The sequence below is a fragment of the Colius striatus genome, chromosome 10 (assembly GCF_028858725.1).
Source record: "Colius striatus isolate bColStr4 chromosome 10, bColStr4.1.hap1, whole genome shotgun sequence".
Classification (NCBI taxonomy): Eukaryota; Metazoa; Chordata; class Aves; order Coliiformes; family Coliidae; genus Colius; species Colius striatus.
The window spans coordinates 18,905,783-18,929,454 of NC_084768.1; the positions used below are offsets into that span (position 1 = coordinate 18,905,783).

Consider the following 23,672-nt stretch of genomic DNA (forward strand, 5'->3'; position numbering starts at 1 on the left):
CTTTCCTGCAAGCACTCAGGTGAAAAGACAGCCTTTCCGAAAGACATTTGTCCTTTGGGCTGCAAAGGACAACACCATTAGCTATTTGCACCTCTGCCCAACCCCCTTCACCAACCTATCTCCAGTGTCACAAACGGATCTCTGTATTTCTATCAGCTATTCTTCCCCCTGCATTTATATAGAGTTCACAGGCCAGTATGTAAGAAATCAAGTTATGTTCTTCTTCCCCTCTCTCAGATTATTAGATGTAAAATTTTACAACAGAGTTGAGGTCTCTTCACTTTACAGCATTGTGTCTGGTTGTTGGAAAAGTTATATACAATCACCCTCTTCTAGAACCAGTAACAGAAGAAAAAAGAAGCTGTGGCCCTGAGTCATCGTCAAATGCCATTTGGCTTCCTACCATTTAGCTGGAAGAAAGGTTCACGAAAAGACACTCAGTTTTCACCTTCTAAACTCAAAAAGTATTTAAGTTATGAAGTAGGAGGAAAAAACCATAATTAGATTGATTTTATTTCTTTTAAACATCTCCTACTCCAGCTGTGCTGCAAATTTCATCCAGTTACCAGCAAGCATACTCACAAAATGTGAAGGAAAGCAAATCTAAAGGCCTCTCCTGGCCCCTGAATTCTCATGACAGGTATCTTGCTTTTACAGCATTAGTAAACAAAACAGAATAGTTTTCTGATATATCCAAGTTTTTCCTGTTCTTTGAGTTTATCCTCAAACTATGCTTCTTCCCTCCAACAGTATCAGAGGTTTTGAACATACAGTTGTGTGTGCACATCCATGTGCATCGGTTCATACACACACACACAAACACACTTTCTTCCAATGAATGCAACGGTTTAAATCTTCATAGCATATTTAAAACCACTGCTAAAGTCATCCCTGCAAAGTCTTCAGCAACAAAGCCTGCATTTTCTAGGAACATAGCCAAGAAAAGTATATATTCTTCCATTGCTTTCAAACAGAAGAGATCTTTAAAAGGCATTTCCTTGTTCCTGAAGCTGGCTTCCATGAGATCTCTCACTTTTTTTTTTTTTTTGTTTTGCCAATGTTTGGAAAACACAATCATGCTGAAGTAATCAATAGTCATGCTTACTAGCATACGGCAGACTGGTTTCTTCAGGTATTTTTCTAGTTTCTTTTTCCAGTGAAACTTACTCACTTGGTTGGGAATTCCCCTGCCCAGCCCCTTCCTGTATTCTGAAGCCAATTTCAAAGACTGAGATCTAGAACTAAGCTTTGCTTGTGTCTGAGTTGAAGGCATCTCATAGGTATCAATTTCACATCTGCTTTTACAAAAGGTTTCAGTGACAGCTGTACAAACAGTGATGGGATATCCTGACCATGGACGTATTTATAACACGTGGGTTTTCCGAGAACTTGACATTTCCAGGTCAAAAGGAAAGCTGATGTGACGAGTTTTAAATAATAGCTCCTTGTATAAAGTTCAGAGTGTTTGAAAAGAAGCAGTTCCCCCACAGATCACCAGTCAGATGTTTTGGGAAGAAGGTCCCCAAGACACACCATTTTAATGCTTAAACAGAATTACAGATACATGCCGTGTTTCTCAGAGCATTCTCTCCCCTACCCTAGAAAACCAGTACAAATAGAACAAAGATGTATTTGGGCAGGAACACTTCAGCAGTTTCAGAGAAGTTGCAGTCAACATGTAGGATGCTTCCCAAAAAACAGTGAACACATCACTTTTTTTACTGCCCACATGACCTGATGATACATAGCAAATCTGATGCATCCTGCAACAGAGAAAAGCCTGAAGTTCTGGACACAGGCTTGAATTACATCAGCCAGAGCAGAGGTAGGAGAAGCTAGAAAGGAGCTGTTATCTAAATTAAAGGAAAAGCCTTAAAGCAAGTGGGAAAGCTCCACATACTCTCTTCTCAGGACACGTCAGATACTTACCTGCATTAGGTCCCGTCTCCTGTATCATTCCATCTTGGGTTTCTGGGGACATATTTGGATGATGGAAATCCATCTTAATACACTGAAAGGTGGTTTCAAAATAAAAAAGATAGCAAATTTTCAAGATCCTCTTCCATGCTCTGTGGAAACCCTCAGGAGCTTGGTACCATGAGCTGGATGAATATCCGAGTCCCTTTACCCTACAATTTACTGAAAAATATTTATGCAGAAATGTCTGGTGAAGGCCTACTTCCAAAGGTCCCAGTCTAACACAATTTCTTCCTCAATTTTGAGGTTTTCAGAGAGTAAATAGTCTTTTTTACCTCATGATATGAGTATCTCAACCTTGACAAAGTTACTTAAAAGATCCTCAAAGTCACCTCTTCATTGCCTACCCATCAGGCCTGGACATCAGGCAGCAATCTGCAAGGGGAACTGCACTTGCTCTTATGCTGGATCGATAAACAAAAGGTTTTGAAATGCTGCACACTCTAAAGGGTCTCTCTGCACCCATGTCCTTCAAATCCTTGTACCACACGACTTCATGTAATCCACAGACAATGAGATAACATTATAAATAGCAGCAGCATGTCGTAGCTATTTGTCTCAGTAAATTCCTCAGTGAATAAGGTTCGGTGACTCAAGGCTAAACAGCACTTGATTCAATAGTCATGGGGAAATAGTTTAAAACAGAAGTGAGATACTTCTTTTCCATCCATACCTAGAAGCCGTGGCCCTCCTCATCTGTCCACAAAGGACAGCTGAAGGGCAGCAAGTAAGCTGTGTGCTATTGCCAGGGCCTTGTTAGAGCCAAATTCCTTCTATGTTCGTTTGGTCTGCCTCTCCATCCCTTCAGTCTTACAGATTTAATAAACTTAAGCAGTTCCTTTTCTGCAGCTATATTTTCTTGTTACTGAACCGAAGATCAAAAAGCTTTAGGGAAATCTTTTCCACAGACAGAGACAGTCAAGATATGCTTCAAGGACACAGCTATTCCTAGCTTACTATAGAGAAAAAAAATAATCATTTTTAAAGTTGCTATCTCCCCAAGGGGCTGTACTCATGACCACTGTAATGATGTGCAAAAGAACCAAAGTTCCCACTAGAGCCACAATCTACCTCTGCTTCAAAAGTTAATGATTAAATATTTTCCATTTTGAAAGCTTCCTGCCTCACTTCTCTTCCAGTACAGTTCCAAACACTGGTGTTATTCAATCCTGAGATCACAGGATAAGCATAAACAAGCTAGAACAATAAAACACACTATTACCACAACATCACAAAGATAAATCTCAAACTGTATTATAAACACAAGCATTGTTAACTTCTGATCCATTCCTGTGCTGAATGCTATAATTTACCTTCATTTTGGTTATGGAGACAAGCCAGCCAGCCACAACAGCATTACAAAATTATAGAACTAGCCAAAGCCAGTAGCAGCAATAGCTGTGTCAAAAGTGGAGGGCTACAACACAAACAGCCCTCTTGGAGCTCTTCACATTTAGTGGCTCATAAGAGGCATGCTCATACCTGCTACATGCTCCCTGTTTGCAGGTGGAACTTGGGAATATTATCCCTCCAGTTACTACATGAAAGAGTAACTCAGGGTAATGGTATTCTGGAGAAGCAGTGCCAACCTAGCCTGTTATGGTAGCACTTCAGAAGACGACCTGGCACTGACCAAAGACACAGAGATGATACAAAAATACGCCAGAACAAGGATACAAATGTCATTCATTACTGAACCAACTGTTAAAAGTACCTACCATGCTCAAGTAGAGCAACAAACTCATGGTAGCTGTGAGCAAAGAAACTTTAAGGAACTGAAATTAAGACAGCAACCCCTGTCCTTCACAAAGGCTGTTAAACCCATGTCCACAGTGTCTCTACAAGACTGCTGATTTGATGGTTAAGGACTCCCTAAAGAGCTAAAGAAATGTCTGTGACATAAGCACCAAGGACTCAGGACACACAGAAGATAAACCACAGAGGAGCTAAACTTCAAGAACAGTGCTGCTTTGTTGAAGTACATGGATCTGAGCTCAAAAAGATCATGGTTCATAACTGAATCTCACTAACAGCTTTCACAGATGCTGTCAACAGCCACATCTTATGCATGAAAACCACGTTGCATTGCCAATTCTCAAGGCAATATCTTGGTTCTGAGCTCCAGCACTAACACAGATGCAGACTTCAGGAGACTTCATTCAGTGACACAGCTGATACGGAGAACAATGACTTATATCCATGGAAGAACATGAAGCTCACTGTGATGAGCTTCGTAACATGAAGCACAGCAGTATTTTATTTCTGACAAAATTTACCATAATTAAAGGAAATAGGAGTCAAATATAGAGAACTTTTACTCTGTTCTACCAATTAAGTGAAGCCAAATTACTAGGTGGAAGACTTAGGTGGACGAACTGGGCAGTTACAGTTTTGAATCTGGCACCAGAGACAAGACAACATCATTACAGGGTCAGGGATGTTCAGAAGTTAAAGACCACACCAGTCCAGAGAAACAACTTTGCAATAAATACACCAGCACTGATGTCTGCTTCCTAGTCACTTTCTCAGCCTGGAATTTTACCAACTGCTTCTCAGAAATAGGCACACAGATTTTCTGAAGTAGCTCAGCTTGCACAATATCGTTGCAAGTTGAAGGAAAATTATCTTCTCCTTTTGCACGTCTATTGCACAACTGTTTAAAAAAATCCTCTAAAGTAAGCAGAATATCAAGAAGAGATAGTTAAATACTGACCAACAAGCAGTTCTTGGTTGGAATACCACATTTATTATTAGTCATGATAATGCAACTCCATAGAGGCTCATAAGAAAAAAAGCAGTGTGTGAGTATCTTGAAATGAGTATAGAAGGCCACCAGTTTCCAAGGGGTAACAACTATAAAACTCTCTACAGTGTTTTTCAGCATCAGTCAGACAACCTCAGGCAGTAAGAACAAAAATTTCACTAAGCCAGGAGAGACTGCTTTGCATCAGCAACTTTCTGACAGCATCTGCTGTCACGGCATTGGTTCAGAAACGTTGTGTTCCAGTCTTGAAGAAAACTCTCCAATTAGGGAAAAAAAGATATACATTTCCTCAATATGCTGTGTTGTCACACTAATTGTTTTACACTGTGTTAAATTAAATTAAACATGACTTAATAAAATAAAAAAATCTGAGTTTTCATTATGGACCTCTATCATAGTGAACATCATTTGGTTGCTTTATGTTGTGTTGCACTGCTTGGCATATCAAACAGAACCAGCAAGATCAAGACCTCGTGTTTGCAGGTCTGAATAAGTGGAATGTTTCTTCACCATAATCTGAGGAAGATTCACAAGGAGCCTCAAAGATAGGTCTTGTTTGGGGGGGTTACTACACAAAGGAGTTACACCAGAATTAACATCCAGTGCTTGAAAAGGCCAAAAAAAGTCTACAAAACATTTGACTAATCTGCTTAAACAATGCCTATAGAAGATTTTTTTTTTTTCTTGTAAACGAATTGTTCTTAAATCCTGGTGGCCAGAACTATTTTATGCCTAGATGTGATGTTTAAAGAAAGCCACAACCTTGTACTCAAATCCCATTTCATCCTCCAAGTCATACCAGCTCCCTGGAGAATGTGCTACTGCCTCAGATTCCTCTGTTTGGTTTTTTTAAAAGCACAAGTGGCCAACATAAGTGAGGTCAGGCTCCAATGACCCATCAGGAAAGTACATGAAAGCAGGAGACAAATCTGGCTAATGCTCACTCATCTGTGTCAGCTCTTTAAGGAAAGAATTCCCCTTGTAAAACACAGGTACTTTTTATTCTGTGAAAGCATTTGTAAGGTTCGAACAAGAAAAAAAAAAATCTAAAATACTTTGAAGAGGAAATAATTGGGGAAGACTGAATACCTCAGACGTCACTAACAGGCCTCCCACAAAATGCCTTTATTCTCTAGTTGAGAGACCTCTTCTTAACTACTGTGGGAAAATCAACAGCTCACTTTGCAGAATTGTCCAACCTCAACTTTATGAAGTTTAAAACTGTTAAAACCAATATGAAGTATTTCTTGTGTTAAGACCTGAAAAATAAATGCTTGCAAAAATACCTTAGAGAATCATCTGTTGTGTAAAACAAAAAAATAAATAGGATTGTTCTGAAACAATCTGAATTGTGCAGATTTCTCCAAATGAGGTACCCTTTTGACAAAGCCAAACCTAATTGGGTGATTGTCACTAACACACCTTCTATCAGTTGTGCTATCTCCTTAGAGAAGGACCTGGAGGTGACAACATATCAATGCTTAGTGCTTCAGCAAGTCTCAAATTCAACAATCCATTTCCCAGCTAATCAAGCTTCCTTAGCTATCTTAGCTATTAGAAATCAATCAATGCAGCAATTAGTAAGCCAGGTGTACAATAACATGCAGACCAATCTGAAGATAAGGCAGTATGCAGATACTGAGTGAACAACCTTCCAAGAGTCCAAATGTGACAGGGTTTTTTTCCCAGGAAGCACGACCACTTGAGGAAAGTTTCTGCAGGTCTACCTTCCCATTCCACCTCTCTCACCCTGTGCCCTGAAGCCTCCAAATCCATCAACAGCTTCCCCCAATAAGACAAAACAGTGGGTAGAGCAGAGAGAAAGAAGCTCCTCGGAAGCCTGTTTAGAAGAGTTTCTGTTGTGAAGTAAATTCTAAAGAAAAACTTTTAGTCTGAACTTGTACTGGTCTCAGACACTCAAATCACAAATCTGAGAAACACAGGAAAAAAAAATAATCTGTTACAGAGCTTAGGACAAAGCTCACTCATGAAATAGTTATCTTTAAGACTTGTGCAATAAGCTATCAGCATTTAAAACCTGAAGAATAACGGGTGTACAGACAGATTCAAATTCACGTGACACATTTTCTGACAGACACTGCATAAAAGACCATCCATATCCTACTGAGACTTTTGCTTCAGCTGCTGCTATCACATAATTCAGCATCATCAGCCAAATCAGTTAGCAGTTGTAGCTAATAAAAGAAGAAATAATCAATATTCATGACAAGACAGCATAGCTGAAAGTCCAAAGGCAGGTAGTTTCCATGATGGATGAAGACTATCAAATAGCAGGAGTGGTTGCCAAGCTAGTATACTAAAATAATAAACCAAGGCTCCAAAACAGCTTCTGGCTTCTTACTACTTAGACATCTGAGAAATGTGAAACGCCAAACCTCTACAAAAGAACCCAAAGCTTTCTTTGAAGTTTGAACCAAAGGAGTGAGGAGAGTTCAGAGAAATTCTTGTCTACTCCTTTTCAGGTACAGGAGGAGTTGGTCTAGTTGCTATCAAAGAATCTCAAAAATGGGAAAAGAGGTGGGACTTGCTAGATTTTCAGTTCATGGCACAGATTTTTCCCTTTTCCCCTTCCTTTCACTCCACAGTTGGCATCAATATGTCCTATAAATAGAAATTTTATCTCCAAGCAGGATAGCTATGGCAAAGACATTTTGTGTACTTTAACAGTATTTGACACAATTGTTTTATGGTTTTCTAGACGTTATTGAGGAAGATGCTCATTTGATCACCAAAGAAGATACCTCAAGCTATAAAAATTATTCAGACACCATAGGCTAGAAAAGACCAATTTTCAAATAATATTTTTATAGAAAAAGAGATACTTTGTAAATTATCTTGCATTATCCATCCAGTCCAAGTGATCAACCAAGTAGAGAGGTTTTCTTTAAGTGTTATGAGATTTTACTATCTTGCGTAATATTCAATATATGCTACAAACCCGTTACTACAAACATTATAACAAAAAGGATATGTTCTCATTATTTGAGCAGCTATGAGGTCTCAAATAATCACAGTGATTAACTGGAGATCATATCAGCAGCTTTCCTTACCTTGAGGACAGATAGGTATAGCTGATCACTCAGATGTGGACCTGAAACAAATTACCAACTATAAAAATTGAATAAATATTGGGTTCAACTCTTTCCATTGTTCAAGGAGCAGCAATTTGGTTTTCTCTCACCATTCTAAGTGAAACTATTCCAGTTTCTGATGTCTCAAAAATACACATCAAACAATACATGCTCAAGTTAGAAAATGCATCCCATTTAATTATGATGTTGCAGCAGTATGAACTTCAAAACAGAAAGAAAAGTGATCTTATGAGATGTTCATCTAAAATAAGATGAAAGTTGTTGTAAGAATGTATTCCAACATCTAAAGACATCTATTTTTTATGTAGGAATCAAAGATAGATTCAAAGTTCATTGTGTCTGAAACTACACTAAATAATCAGTCCCGAACTCTCAAGCTACAAGCAGCCTGTGGATAGCCCACACCAGGCCTGTGACTAAATATTCCTCTGAGCACATGGCTGCTGACTCTGAATAGCCCAAATACCTGAGAAAGAAATGCACTTTATATAGCACTTCATGGAGGTAATTAAATCTCCTGTAGGATTATCCTGCTGATGCTTAGAAAGCTTACTGGATATGTAAATATCCAACAAGAAAATAAGGGGAAGTGAAAACTCCACCAGCATTTTCAGAACTCATCCCCCAGGTTTAGGCAATTTTTCAGGAGTAAGCAAGCTGTTACATAGACAGGAAAAAAAGGTAATAATGGAAGCAGATTCCTCATGGATATCTATTACCTCCCTCTAGCACCACAATGCAATAAACCAAACTTATCTTCCAGAACTGGTACAGGTTACTTCTGCTTTCTCCTGCATGCCCAGCTATTAGCAATGAAGAAAAGAACCCCAGTCTTTCAGTTGCCTGTTTTTGCAGAAAAGATGTGAGAACTTAGTAATACCGAGGCTTCCCATCCTTCTCTGGAAACCAGATCATATGCTCAAAAACTAAGAAAGAGTACAATCATAAGCCTCACACCATTAACAGAGGAGGCACTCTACCCAAAGTGGCACTATATTTCATTTGTAGTTAATTAGTTCCACTCTCATTTAGTAAAGACAGTAGCACACGTGGTTCACATGTGAAAACAAAGGGAATTCTTACTTTAACCCCAATGACCAATGTCAGGGTTGTGGTTTTTTTTAAAAAAATAGTCTTTCAGTGAAAAACAGTCCAATTGCTAGTAGAAAATTAATAGTTTTACTGTTTTATCACAGAAAATTCTCACATGACCAAACTTTCAGAAAGTTACAAATTCCTATGCTCTGTCGCGAATACAAGCCCTGTTTTCAAAGTACAAACAAAGTCCCTTCAGTTGTAATTGTGTAGACTGGAAAAAAATCCCACATTTTTCTAGACTGAGAAAGAGTCTATGCATTCCTCAAATAACACTTTTACAGAATCCAAATGATCTTTTTAACTTCACACAAAATCTTTTAGGCCACCATCTAGTCAACTTTTCTCCTTCCTTTTAAGTTACAAGGCAAGTAAGCAGTTCAAATCCTTTACAAACGTACAACAAACGTTTGTAAAGCACCACCCAGGTGGCTCAGCACCACCCAGGTACTATGGAGGGATATTGCCAAAAAACTGCTTACAACAATAACAGAAACTTCAATTTTTTCATGTCAGCCTGAAAATAAGTTCAAAGACCTGACATCCTCTTCTTGGTGGCAATATTCCTTCTCATTTTTAAGCAACTCACCTTGGCTGCAAGTGCAGTCGTAACATAAAAACTACCATTTGTTGGCTCATACTCACCAGTGTCAAGCAGGTGGAACATTGGGGAGGTAAGCCTGCCCTCCAATAGTTTTTAATCCACTTGCTCAAAAGCCAAGGGTTATAGAAACCACTTATCACACAATCTAAAAGTTCTGAGCAAACACCTGTGGTGGATCTAGTGAAGAATAGGTCCACGTACAAGATTAAAGCAGTTCAATCGAGCCAAGACCTGGTGTAAGCAATGCCATCCCTCACCACAGACAGCACTTATTTACAAGAGGTAAAACCTTACTTGTACTTTAATAGTAGTGTGAGACTTTCATGTTATTGCCACAGTTGGCAGTGGCTAAATTCTGGTGAAAAAAAAAAAAAAAGGTAAAAATGCAACTGCAGTAGATGATATGAATATGCAGTACCCTCTGGCAACTGAGCAGCAGTTCTGAGAGGTCTCACCAGGAAGTTATTCTCCTAAGAGTTTTCTTTACTATATGAATGCACACTAGGAGTTGAGAAATATGAGCATAGGGTGAAATGTTGACCAAGTAAGCCTAGTCACGGTTGCAGGGATCCAAAGGTGAGAACCATTAGATCTGCTTATAGCCTGCGTCACCATCACAAGTACAAGATTCAACCAGATTCAAGAGGCATAGGAATGACATCATGTGTGACAGCACAAAAACCTATTTCCACAACTCAGCGACCTGAAATAAATACAGTATTAAGCCGTTTTATAGTATAAATGAAGATTAATAGAAGAAATGCTAAAGTAACCGATATTTGAGATAAAACTACTTCCTCCCCTCAAACCTTTCCCTTCCAAATTCCCAAATACTATGTCTGCAAGTGAAACCTCAAGCCTGGATTTCAGAGATAAGAAACTTGGGTAAATGAATGAACATCAAAAAATTAACTTGTTTGAAGATGGTAAAGTAAAAAACTGCAGCACTGAGGGAAGCATGTTTTTTTTCTTTGAATACTTCTAACTGAAGTCTGACAAAACAGATAACAGACAGCTTGCATTGGACAAATAAAATTCAATATCCATTGAAGCTGGAGCTGTCTGAAGAAGTTTCAGAAAACTTTTCTGAAAGTTAGAGATACCAAAAGTATCCAAAGGAATATCAGATTGAGACAGAGTATTGTATCGCAGTGTTAGGCTTCCTGCCATGACCAAAGTAGACCTCTGCCCTCATAGATGTCCGGCAACATGATCCAGGCAGTTATAGTACATACAGCACCAGCAGTACTTGAAGAAATTTAATTCAGAGCTTTGCCATTATCCTAACAAGAAGTCACCACTACTGCACACTCTAAGTAGCATCTGCTTAAAATCAGAAAGCCTTTGCTTAGAAAAGGATTTTTAGAAATCAACCTTCTATCCATATCTTATTGTCTAGAATAGACATTTTTAAACAGTGAAGGTTTTGGATTTGCAAAAGTTTCTCTTTGATTAGTTGGTTTGTTGTTGTTCTAATGGGAATTATGAGTTCACATGGATTTCTTACAAGAGCAGGTCAACCTCTTTTTCTTGGCTGATTCAAAGGAAAACATACTGATTTTATGAGTAAATGTAGCCACAAATCTTTCACTCTTGGTTCCTATAATCAGCTGAAGAACAGCATCAAGAATATACTACAAATTTAAGCAAGAAACATCAATTTACAAGACACAAATTATGACTTTTGATACAATTGGGAGCACGAAGACAATCACATACTACTTAAAATATGGCTGCATGGAATTTTATCTTGCATTCTGGAGATGAGCATTGCCCTCCATTATTCTTCCTCAAGTTCAGGTACTATATTTTAGGCACATCACTTTTTAACTTCAAGTAGATATTCACATTACCATTCTAAACCTTTTTTTTTTTAAAAAAAAAAAGCTTCTATTAATTTTATATGTAGCTCTCAGCAGCATTTTTAATGGGTTTTGAAAGACTGACTTAAGTTAGCAAGTGTAGTTGAGTACTTATTTCCATTGTACTGTAGTCAGTCAAACCATGGTCACATGAACCCTGCGGTTTATCTGAAAACTTGACTGTGCCCAATTTTCTCTTATCTCCATTTTCCAATGCCAGCGAATTGTATGGTAAGTAGTTTAAATAAAAAAGCTTTAAATGAGTTTTCTTATGGATCAACCTGACACAGAGCCAAGATTGTACATGATGACGATGCACATGATTTTTTCCCTTTCTGTATTATGTCTACCTCATTCCTATTTAATAACTTTTAATAGCATTAATGACATACTCAAGTCATTCAACCACTGAAGAGCAAGAACACTAGTATAATCTGTTTCATCAAATATTTTCACTTGTGAGGGAGCCATTCTTACCCCACCATTATCTATGTGCATCTACCTCAGCACTAAGCTGTTCAAAGAAGAGCAGAGTTTAACAATTAGCACAGGGTCATGGCATGTTAATGGATTTTACTGCATGCTACAGATATTGGTGTTCAGAAAGATTAATAGCAGAAAACTGCATTAATTAATCATCTTAATGAGTCTGATTACTTCTTTAAAGGAAATGTAAGAAAAACAACTCTTGCCTATAACTGGAAAGTGTGGGCTGTCTCCCACATAGCTTTCTGTATTGTTCAAGTATCTTGTGGCTACTAAATGGCAACAACATATAGCTCACTCCATAATCCTACAGCCTCCAACAGCAGCGTTCTTCCTTAGAGTGCTCTTGTGAGAAATCTCTCTGGGGACTTCTCTGTTCCAGGGTGACAAGAGGGAAAAAGGCACATGCACGAGGCATATGTGAGGGCAGCAGTGCAGTATTTAGTCCTCAGATCTTATTTACGTATAAAGCTCTAATTTCATATTAATTCCAATGGAACTAGTTCTCTTACTCACTGTAGGTTCTGTTAAGACTCCAAATGATCACTTCCAGACAGAGTAACAAAAAGGTACTTTTAGGTTCAACTTTAGGTTTATTTTCCGTTTACAGATATATCAACAACTTACAACTTAACTTCTCCCTCCTCACTGAGACTCAAAAGGAAATCCTCAAAAGGCACGCTTGATACTACAACAAATTAATAACATACACTAAACCTCCATTTTGGCAAACCTAAACAAACTCTAGAGCATCATCAGTGCTCAGACAAAGCACAAGTGAAAGCAATTTATCACCTGAGTTTAACAAGAGTTTACTCCACTTCTGTTTTGAAATAGCAAGAAGCAACCCGAGTCTTGCATGATTATCTCATCAAGACAAAACATTGGATACAACTTCTCCCAAGAAGCTGGTTTCTCTGCTCTTGACGTTAGGGCTTTCTTTATATTAAGAAATTCTCTTCTACTGTGAGGAAATTAAACTTGTGTTATTCTTGGTTTCAGCTAATGACATTTTACTCCTCTTGAACAGATACTGAAGTTACAGTGGAATGACTTAGGTTTACTGCTTTTTAAAATACTCTTTTACAAATTATCACCTCCATTTCTCATTGCTTCAACTTACTTAGGTTGATAAAATTGACACATCCTAGGTGAAGCTTTCTGACATGAAATGTTGTAAGAGGTCTATACAACAGCCTCCTCTACGAGTCCACCTCAGAGAGATGTCAGAAGCTGACTGCAGTTTGAATTTCAAAAGCCACCCATATCAGCCTACATCAATCACAAGAAAATATAGATATTTGCTTCTGTTTGCTTCACAGAGAAAAGATTTTTGCCTTTCTAGCTGTAAAAAAAAATTTCTTAAAAGTGTCTATTGATTTTAGCAAGAACAAGGAGCAACTCAGAACATCAACAAACCAAATCCTCCATTAATCCTTTGGAGAAAGTCCTGGGGCAAATTTTTCAGACCTTCAAATAAACAAGTAGCAAATAAAAACAGTCATGCAGGGAGGCCATGTATCATCATCTGACAAATCATTATGTTTTGTGCTTTTTGGTTTTTTGGCTTGGATTTTTGGCAGTCACACCAACTGTCCTGATGCATTTAAGAAGGAGCCTTCATTTAGGTCAGGCATCACGTATTTGTCATTACATCTTTTTGCCCTGAAGCACACAGGCATGCCTTAGAAGTCACATAATTAGAACAGTTAATGAAATATTTTAACATTGCAAGTCCTTAAGGGTCTTGGAACCTTCACCAGATTGCGTGAATTTTCAACTAGTTATGAGAAAGTAATAAACCACACCCCTCCCCTAGATTATTAAAGTTTCTTCCACAGGATAAATTTACTTATTACAAGAAATCACTTCCGAGACATTCAAATTAGTACTAGAATCACCAGGGAAAGCTCCAACGCACTTTCATACACAAACGGCAAGAACAGAGAGAAGTCAGGAAGTGGGGGTTTTTTCCATCCTCAACTCTGTACTCAGATAAAGTTGTTAATGGCATACTGCTGATTAAAACCAACCACGGAGTCCAAATCAAATGAGTAACAGCCTTCTCCCAAAATGCTTTGAATATGTAAAGTGTAATCTTAAACTGGTTAAATATAAAAGATGTAAATCCTAATACACAGTGAAACATCTGAAATTCCATTGGACCCATGGCAGAGCAGGAGATGCAAAACCTGAAGGCCTCACACCACCGGCAATGGGCAATGCAGAGAATGCAATAGCGGGAGGGAGCTCCCTCTTGATATCTCTAAAAAGCAGACTATCATGTCCTTGCTCTCTGTCAGCACCAACTGCCAGGAAAACTTAAAATGAAGTGCTTTATAAGCAAATTTTGACACCAAAACCAGCTACAGTTGTGGTTCATGGAATAAGGTGTAATCTGGTTATTACTGAAGAGGTTCTCTTTGTAACTGGAACAGTTATTCTGATGACTAGCAACAGATGCTCACAAACCAAAATTAATCCAGGTGCTACACTGAAAAGGATCATTTCAGAGGGAAAAAAAAAAAACCAACCCAAGAGAAAAGCTTGTAAGAGAGCAGCTCATGGAACACAGAAAACACCAGTGGTATCACCGATCAACTGCCACAGAAAATGATAATGAAGAAAAAAATTGAAAAAGAGGATCCACCAGCAAATCTTTGGGCTTCTCAGTCATATCAGAAATCACTATCCATTTTCTAAAGTCTTAGTCTGCACTGTTCATGGTTTCTGAGAATATACACCAGCACACAAACTCTTTCAATAGCTTTCACTTATAGGCAATGGGTTAAGAATGACAACTGCCTAATGAGGCATATGCCAAAGCTTTATATATACATGGATAAGACTTTTGCTTAGGAGATAAGCAAGTTAAGATATCTCTCAGGTAATCTGGCAGACTTGTTTTAACAATTCTAAGGAAAACAATGTCATATATAAACAACGTACTGGACAACGTAATGGCTATGAGCTTACTCACAGTTATCTTATTTTCCTCTATAAGGAAAAAGAATCATGGTTCTGACAACTTTACAAGATTTAATAAACATAAGGAGTTCAACAGCTCAACCACCATCAGTCTTGGGGTTTCCCCTTGCCAACACTATGCCTTCTGCAGGAACTCACTCCTTGCTCACAAACCAAACCACTGTTCTCTGCTTCTTCCTCATTCTTTTCTACTCCCTGGCAGTTGCACATAATCCAAGTTCAAATGCTTGCACTAATACACAAACATCTTCTGTTGCCACACATTAAATCAGCTACCCAAAAAATAGAAATTAAATATTGCAGTCTAAAAAGCAAGACATAGCCAGACTTAAAAATCAGCTTGTCAAAGAATCAAAACACCAACTCCTAATTCCTCGCTATGCTGTTAAGGAGAAAGCTGTAATACAAATAAAATTACAGGAGAAAGCTATTAAACAAAATCTGCCTTTAAAAATTATCTGGTATCACAAATGCTACTTGTATTTTGAGAATGTCACCAATTTGACAGGAGCAGTAACTGGAAACAGATTGTAGTTGACACATTGACCTATTTCTAATCTTGATTTAACAGAGAAGCCTTCAACTTTTTACTGGTTTTCTAAATTTTCTAACTAAGCTGGTTTAATTCTTCAGCTGGCTCTTTCTGGACAAGGACAGGCAGCATTTCAGCAGGTTGAATTCCTAAGCCACTAGATGAAATGTTGTGCTATTAATTTATTTTTTATTTATTAACACATCACAGAAACTTCAAGACTTGCATGAGTTTCAATTCAACTTAAGAAAACTACATTTCTACAAATAATTTTACATTTCCATCCATAGATTAAATGTAAAAAAAAAAAAACCCAAATGAAAACACTTAAGTGCAGAACATGAAAAAAATGTACTTGTTCTAAAAGTCACTTCTTTTTGCATTAAGAAGATATCGGCTAATGATAAATACTTACGATACATACAGGTGCACTTTGGATGGATGAAGAGCAGTATTAGAGATGCCATTGGCCTTCTTGGCCACGAGGGCACATTGCTGGCTCATGTTTAGTTTATTATCAATCAGGGCTCCCAGGTCTCTCTCTGCAGAGCTGCTCTTCAGTAGTTTGACCCCCTGCCTGTACTGGTGCATGGGGTTGTTCCTTCCCAGATGCAGGACTCTGCACTTGTCCTTGTTGAACCTCGTGAGGTTCCTCTCTGTCCAGCTCTCAAGCCGGTCGAGATCCCGCTGAATGGCAGCACAGCCTTCTGGGGAATCACAGTCCTCCCAGTTTGGTGTCATCAGCCAACTTGCTGAGGGTACACTCTGTCCCCTCATCCAGGTCGTTGATGAAGATATTGAACAAGTCTGGCCTCATACACTTCTTTCATATATTTCTGGGAACAATATACTGCCTTATAACACAGATGTAAGAGTCTCCAGGCATGTTTTGCATTCAGACTATTAATGTACATATGCAAAACAAAATCCTTCTTTATAAGAAAAGTGTTCTGAAAATGCACATCCACCGAGGATGCCCTCTATTCCTTACAGCTAGGTGAAGATAAAAATTTGCACTACACATGGAACTATATGGCACTATACACAATACAGCTTTCTGTTAGAAATAACCGAGTTGCTTTGGCACTGAAATGTAAGAGTAAATATTCCAACAGAATTAACATCTTGTCTGTTAAAAAAAACACCAAAAAACTCTCAAACTCAAACCTAACAAATTATTCACATTATCCTGTCAACAACAAAGAGCCCATCAGTTCAGGTAGGTCTGCTTCACAGCCGCTATTTATCCCTCCTCGCCAGTTTAGTTCCATAGCAGCAGTATAATCCTCCTGCTTTGATCAGCTGCAAAACTGCTTGTTTTAAACAGACAGATGCGAAGCTGTTAAATTCCACAGTCTCCTTGCAGCCTCCCCAGCCTGAAAGTGAGCACTAAATAACAGAGCTGGATTCTTTAATTAACGATCAAGAATACTGTAAATAAAGAGATGTATAGGGTATTTATTAAATAAGGGCACTTTTTATTAGGATCTAACACAATTTTTCTCCCACATGCTGAAGGAAAGCACAGAAGACGCAATGCACCGCAGAGCGGTGCAACCTCCTCTCTTCCGCCTCTTCTCAGAAACAGTCACAGTCTTTGAACTTTCCACCAACACATAATTCCACCAAGCATGGTGTACAAGAGAGGTGCCAGCTAAGAAACAGCAAACTCACTCTCACACTACATGTTCCTAGCTTTGTTTAGGTTTCAAATAGTCATTTAAGCCTTTGCTTTCAGTTCAAATAACCTTGTCACTGTCTAACATGGAAAACTGAAGATCTGGATAAATCAGCTTCAAATGAAGTTCAGTGCCACTTTAGGCAAAACAGAAAGAATTAGTGGTGTGTAATCCTAAAGCTGCAAATGCAAAGCAGCTGCACTCACTTGCAACACAGCAGAAGTCAATTCTAACCAAAAATCAGAAACAGGACATAGTATTGAAAGGAAATCTCATCAGTGTACACCTTGAAAGATCAAAACCAGAACAGTGTGACCAAAATCAAATCTGAATACACAAATAAGACTTAAGCACTTGAAATAAAGAAGTTGCCAACTGAACTCTGACTATACACAACACTCAAGCAGCCAAGCATAGTACTACTTCAAGTACTTCCTCATTTTTGCCAATTTCTGCAAATAAAAACTAAAAACATAAACAATGGGTTCTCAAGCAGTACGGGCCATTTTAGCTTAGTCTAACCAAAGGGCTGGAAAAAGAAACCATCAGAATGGGAAGAAAATTCACAGAGGGTTTTCTCTATTTCATTAAAATCAAATATTGCCATCTGAAAAAAAAAAAAAGAAATAATACCTTTTCTTTGGGTTATAGTTATATGCTATGCTTAAAAGATGAAAATCTGTACTGACATTGATTAATAGTCTGGGTTTACTCCTGAGAGGTTTGAGGTTTACTTCCTCTGTTTAAAAATCTCACAAGAGCAGAACCACGTGAAGACTGTAAGGTCTGATGGTTATGTGCAAGAGAACCGAAGGAAGTTGTGGTATTTAACACTGTGTCTAAACTTCTTCCTCTCTCTCTTTTTTTTTTAATTTTAGAATATTTCAGAGGATCTCCTATAATTGGTATTAAGAGATCATATACCAACAGTACAGCACGAGAAACTGACTACTTTCATTCTCCAGACTTCTCTGACAAAAAGACCATTCTCAAACTCCATGATCTTGCTGAAGTAACTGCTAAATAGTCACAGAAAACACTGCAAGTAAAAAGTGCAGTTTCATGTGAATCCTAGCTTCTTGCAATATTCAGAATTTACACTTCCAGCACAATTCAGTATAGGAGTTGTTAAAAATCAAATGCTTCATGTAACAAAAACAATATTTGAATGGTTTTGACATAATTATTCAGTATTCAAATAATAATAAAAAAAGGATTGTTCAAAAGCCCACAGTATCAACCATAATCTTGATGTTTTTGTGCCTCCCTTGCCTACAGCAGAGAATCACTCATTATCCGCTACTGCACGTGGTATTTATCCAGCAAAAGTATGTCTAGGAGCCATAACAGTAAGTCTCCAAAGGATCGGGATAGGTGCAAGTTATGATGGGGAAATTCTTAAGGCAGGAAAAGAATCACAGAATGGTAGGGGTTGGAACGGACCTCCAGAGATCATCCAGTCCAACCCCCTGCTAAAGCTAAACCTCAATCAAGTCACACAGGAGCATGTCCAGGAGGGTTTGGAAACCTCCAGAGACTCCACACCTTCCCAGGGCAGCCTGTGCCAGGGCTCCCTCACCCACACAGCAAAGAAATTTCTCCTCATGTTCAAGGGGAAATTTTTGCATTCCAGCTTGTGCCCATTACCCCTTGTCCTGTCACTGGGCACTACACAAAAAAGGACAGGTCCCATCCTCTCAACAATGACCCTTTAGGTATTTATAAGCATTTATAAGGTCCCTGCTTAGTCTTCTCCAGGCTAAACAGCCCCAGATCTCTCAAGCCTTTCCTAATAAGAGAGATATTCCCTCATCATCTTGGTAGCCCTCTGCTGGACTCTCTCCAGAAGATTCCTGTTTCTCTTGAGCTGGGGAGCCCAGAACTGGACACAAATATAAAAAGAATATCAACACTAGCCTTTTTACATAATCCAAAGAGTAAAACAGTGCACATACGTGAAAATCTCAGATAAGCATTGATCTAGCTATGTTCGAAAGAGTACACAATGCCATAATTTCCCTTATTTGAGAGTAAAGCTTCCAGACATTTCAGAAAATAACCATCAAACAGTAGACCAGCCACCATGAACCACACGCTACAGGTTGAACAGTAACAAGAGAGGAAAAAGGAAGACCAAAATGCAAACAAAATGAAAATTGCACCCAAGGTGATAAGGTGATAGAGCTGAAATGTCTCTTCCCAAACTCACCCCATTATCACCCATCTCTCCTGAAGCGGATGGAGGATGGTAAACCTCTCCAGCATACTCTGCTTACCACAAACAGGATTTAGTGAGATTGCCTCGCATGTAGGAAACTGTGGAGTCGCTACACTTAAGATCTGCTGCCTTTGGTTTCAAAATAGCCAGTTAACATTTTTTATTTAAGTTAGGAAAAGAGACCAAAGCCTTTAAGCACCCGCTATAAAGCACTCATGTTACTACCGAAATGCCAAACTACAGGATTTGGCAACCTAGCCTTGCTGTATTAGCAGGGGTGGGGGGAACCTTCTCAGCTGTCAAGAGATCCTGCATCAGCAATTCCTGACTGACAGCTGGACTGTACCAGCCTCCCTTGCTGTGTCCCCAGGGAAGTGAATTCCATGTCTGATGACTAATTCATTACTCGGATTTGTGCTTAGGCGAGTCCAAGCGCAGATCATGCACCTTCAAATACTGAATTCCTCCTCAGCCAGAAAGCGAGCGGGTGTGCATCTGCTCCATCTAGAACACTGCATTAGCATGCAGCCACAGCAACCCAGCCCCATCAGCTGACAACAAAAGCCAGAATTCAATCTATAGGAGCTGGCTGAAAGCAGAAGAAACTGAAAGGGAAATGGGTACAGACCAGTTCAGCTGAGCTGTTTTTGGATTTCTAAAACTGGAAGGGCAGACTTGAAAGCTCTTTTGTGAGTACCTTTGAGATAGAGTCTCAAAGGCTCCAAAGTCCTATTTAACACCAACAGTAGCAAACTAATCTTTCATGTGAAGAAGACATGGGTGTGACCACCACCAGAGCCAAAGACACCAAATGGGGAAGAACAGCACCCACATGTACACAGAAATACAAGCCAGGAACCAAAAGCAGCCTGACAAGCTCCACTGGACACTGCAACCTCTCCAAGAGCGGGGACTGAGGCCTGACTCGGCTCCTGTCAGGCTGGTTGCACACAGGGGATGGCAGATGGCCACACACCTTTTTGGTCCTCACTTTCTGAGGCTTCATCACAAAGAAGACATCTGCTGAAGAGAACAGTATTAAGGTTGTGACAGGCTCCCCACTGCTGATGCATTGCTAAAATTCACACCTGATACAGGGTATTCTTGCAGGATCCAAAAGGCTCACCAAAAACAGCAGTCACCTTACAGCCAGCATCATTACAGCAGATGGGGCAAACCCTACAAGCCCAGCATCCTGTCTCAAGCTCAGCATCCTGTCTCTAGCTTTTCTGCCTCCAACCATTCAGAATTAATTCACAATCCATATTTTACTGACTTACCCTGTGAAATATGAAGTTTTAATAAACAAGTCTTGTCAACATCCTACTAATTCAATCTACAGCATAAATGAATGTCCTACATCAAAAGCATCATCTACACCACCCAAAACCCACAAATGCAGCCTCTATATACACAACTATCACAGATAAGCAAAAAGTATTTTGATTTTTCTCTCTTTTTTGCCTCTCTGGGAACCCTTCTTTTCTCTAGGCAATTCAGTGAATTGTCATCTCTTACAGGCTTCAAAAGGACATGAAATCTCCAGGAAACGTTTTCCTGGACCTGTGTTCACTAAGACAAGATGTCTTGACTGCAGCTTCTTACAGAGAAGCATGTTCTCCTGTGGCTGGGCAGGGTAGAAACTGAATCTTTGCCTTGGACTGAGGCAGAGCTCAAAGACCATTTGGCATATATGAAGGACTCCATAGTAACATGAAATGCCATGTGAGGCTCTCACATTATTTCCTTGCTTTCTAATTACTACTTTTGATTAGAAGAGAGAAAGTCATACCAAAACACTGGCATATAAGCCATTCCATTCTCCTATTTATAGAATTTTACCTTATAGGTACATCAGCCAATCCTGTTCATTAGTATCCCATTTTACTGCATTGGCTGTGACTCACTCCTACAGCTGTGCTCATAAGGGAGCTGCCTTTAAAAAGCATACCTGAGTTCACAAACTGGCAACCACACTGTAAATGCTGCTGATGAGCTGACACACAGCATTAAAAATACAGATCTTCTCCACAAACTCATATATATGATCAGTCAGCTAGAACAGGAAGTGATAAGAACAAAGGATGGGGGTTTAGGCCAATGAGGCCCACTCTCCCCTTCAGCTGGGGACTGAGAGGTAGACAGGTTAGTTGGTATTGAGCTATTCCATCCCAGTAGAAGCAAGCAGCTCCACAGAGCTGGCCTAGAGAGCTGCACAGGGTCAAGACACCAGCAAAGGTGCTACCAGAATAGCAGCCTTGGCCACATGTCAGAACAAGCCTGCAACTGTGGGGCAAAATAGATCCAGAGTTAACAGCTTACTTGTGCTGATGTTTTCAGCTTCTCTGTGCTTTGCCTCACAAATATATCAAGAGCATTTACAAAAGCACATTAAGGTATTACAGTAAAAATAAAACCAAGATTATAAAAACTACCTGGATGCCAAATTTGCCTCTTTTTGGTATTCAGAGTTCGGATTTCAGCAGGTCAAAAATTCCCCACACACCCCAAAATATGTGCCTGGAGCTATACAGCACATGCAAAATAAATTGCATTTATATTGGTATGTTACAGCATGCAATTTCCCTCTTCCCAATCACACTGCACTGCCTGCTTCTCTTGTTAAATCAAATAGCCTGTCAGCTTCCCATCAGGAAGTAGAAATTGGTTTTCCATCTCCTAGGAGATAAAGAAGGTTTCCCCCTCTGCAGAGGGGAAGTTTTGCTGCTGAGTACACAATGCAAGAGTCAGTGCTGGCAAGCAGGCTGGGGTGTGCTCGCCTATGGGCTTTGCACCACCCCAATGGTACTCTGTGCCCATCACAATGCCAGTTACCTTTCTGGACAGAGCGACAACTACTTTCAAATGTAGACACGAGTATTTTCATGCAGCCTTCTTTGTGATTTTTAGCTGAACATACACAGCTCTGACTCACACTGCTGCTGTCTTACCACTAAGGAGCTTTAGGTAGTCTTGTCATAATACATGTTAATAAAATATCCTTTATACTCCTCTACAATTTTCTTGAAGCTACACCCCCTCTCAGTTCACAAGGAAACGGAACAATAGGACTAGACTTTTACATTTAGGCTGTACTAATTCAGAGGAAAAGGGCTCCCACACTCAACGAGAGTAGCATAAAACAATCTAAAAGATATTAACTAAATGGTCATATAATAAATGGAACATATACCTTTAAGCTCAGTTTTAAAATACCTCTGTTAAAAAAAAAGACACAGTAATTTTTCAGTTTTATACTGTAACTAAATATTATATATTTACAAAAAGTACAATTACATTTTTAATTTATTCTACTTATCTAATTATTCTAATAATAATTATTATTATTACTTTATTCTAATTATCTACTTCTACTAAAAAAGGGGTCAGGCTGCAAAGATACAGATACACTGTAAAAAAACCCACCAGGTGAAATATGCAACTAATCTTCATTTTCACTTCACGAATCAGGAAGAAGACTCATGACCAGGAGTGGGTTGACTGTTCACCACATCCTTGCTAATTTTGCAATTACTTAATCAAAGAGCCACACTCTCTCAGGTTCACAGACCATTCTTTCAACAGCCACTGCATGGTGTGGCCTTAAAGCAGATGAAGGTAACAAAACTGAAAGGACAGCTCTAGCATTAGGGTGCCCAGGGCCAGCCTTTGCTCCTTCACATCACACAGATGTCAGGGCAGGTTGACCCTTTTTCTAAAGGCATCTTACAAGCAGCTACAACATAGAAGAATGAGATTTCCTTCCAGGGATATTCTGCTCACTCTCTTGCCCACAGCATGCATTTTTAAAGAGAGAGAAAGCAATCAAATTTAATTCATATTGCATTATTCACCAAGTGGCTATACTCTCATCCAAAATCTTGATTGTCTAATGATTCAAATCACCTATTTCAAATACAGTTCCAAAGGAATGACTAGAAACCCAGAGGCTGCCTCCTACACACACACACTAAATCTTGCTGTTAAGATGTCTAGTGCAGCCTTTCTTTGAAACAAAGCAATAATTACTGGTCTCTTGTATATACATGTGCAGTGCTTCCTCATGTCTACAGCCAAAATGCTGTTTGATGTTTCGCTCTTGTCTCAGGAGTACTCCATTGAAGGCACAGCTGTCTGACAATCTTCGAGCTTTGCAAATCTTTTTCTACTTTCCAACCCTCAGGTTTTGACCACTAACACGAAACCTGGCACTTTTAATTCCTCTAACCACTAAAAGGTCACAGACTGGCATTTTAAAATTACTGGAAATCAAATGAAAGAAGGAAAAAGAAGAGGGGGAAAAAAGGCACAATTGAGCATTTCTGGTATTGCTGTCACCCTACATACACCATAA

At 39.1% G+C, this 23,672-nt stretch overlaps 1 protein-coding gene across 1 annotated transcript in view; it reads right to left on the reverse strand.

The window, feature by feature from the left end:
• The window catches only part of XPR1 (xenotropic and polytropic retrovirus receptor 1), a 114,040-nt gene that overhangs the window by 76,066 nt on the left and 14,302 nt on the right, over nucleotides 1-23,672 (reverse strand). The window lies entirely within an intron of this gene.